The sequence below is a fragment of the Rhincodon typus genome, chromosome 40 (genome assembly GCF_021869965.1).
Source record: "Rhincodon typus isolate 14 chromosome 40, sRhiTyp1.1, whole genome shotgun sequence".
Taxonomy (NCBI): domain Eukaryota; kingdom Metazoa; phylum Chordata; class Chondrichthyes; order Orectolobiformes; family Rhincodontidae; genus Rhincodon; species Rhincodon typus.
In genome coordinates this window covers 6612447-6613151 of record NC_063371.1, presented here as the reverse complement: position 1 = coordinate 6613151, position 705 = coordinate 6612447, and positions in this window count along the sequence as shown.

Sequence of the window (705 nt, the reverse complement as noted above, 5' to 3'; positions counted from 1 at the left end):
CTGTTTCTCAGCTTCCCTTTTCAGTCTTCCCTTTCAATTAGGATCTGTCTCAAAAGTTATTAACTTTGAAAGCATGACTGAAACTGCAAGATTAAAAAATGGGAATCATGGCATCAAACCAAGGCTGGAAGCTGACTAACATCATCTGCATATTCTGGATACTGCCTTCACAGTCCTGTAGTGCCTCACCATGACAGCATTTGGCACATGGATCCTCATACATTGGTGCTTGCACACCAAACAGCAAAATTGCAAGTGATGCTGTCTCAAATTTCACAGCCACAGCTGAGAGCTTAGAAGTGTGAAAATAATCCCATGTAAGTTGATGAAACTTGTCTAACACAGACGGACTGGAAAAAGGCTTCAATCAAACTTCACGTCTGGGGATACGTAGGATTTCGACAGAGTTGGAGGTTTTTCCGGGAAAAGTTGCGTTTGGAATCGAGGAGGAACTTGAGCGTCTTCAAAGTACCTTAAGTAATGGAGGAAGAGTTGGAACTCTAATTGGGAGGCAATAAAGCCAAAAATACCAATACAGAAAGGACAGAAGGATAAAACCATGAAAGTAAAGAGGCAGTTGTTGCCTGGACATGCAGTTAAATCACCCAACCTACACATCTTTGTTCTTAGAGAGGAAACCAGAGAATCCAGTGGAAACCCATGCAGACACGGGAGAACATGCAAACTCCACACAGACAGAAAGCC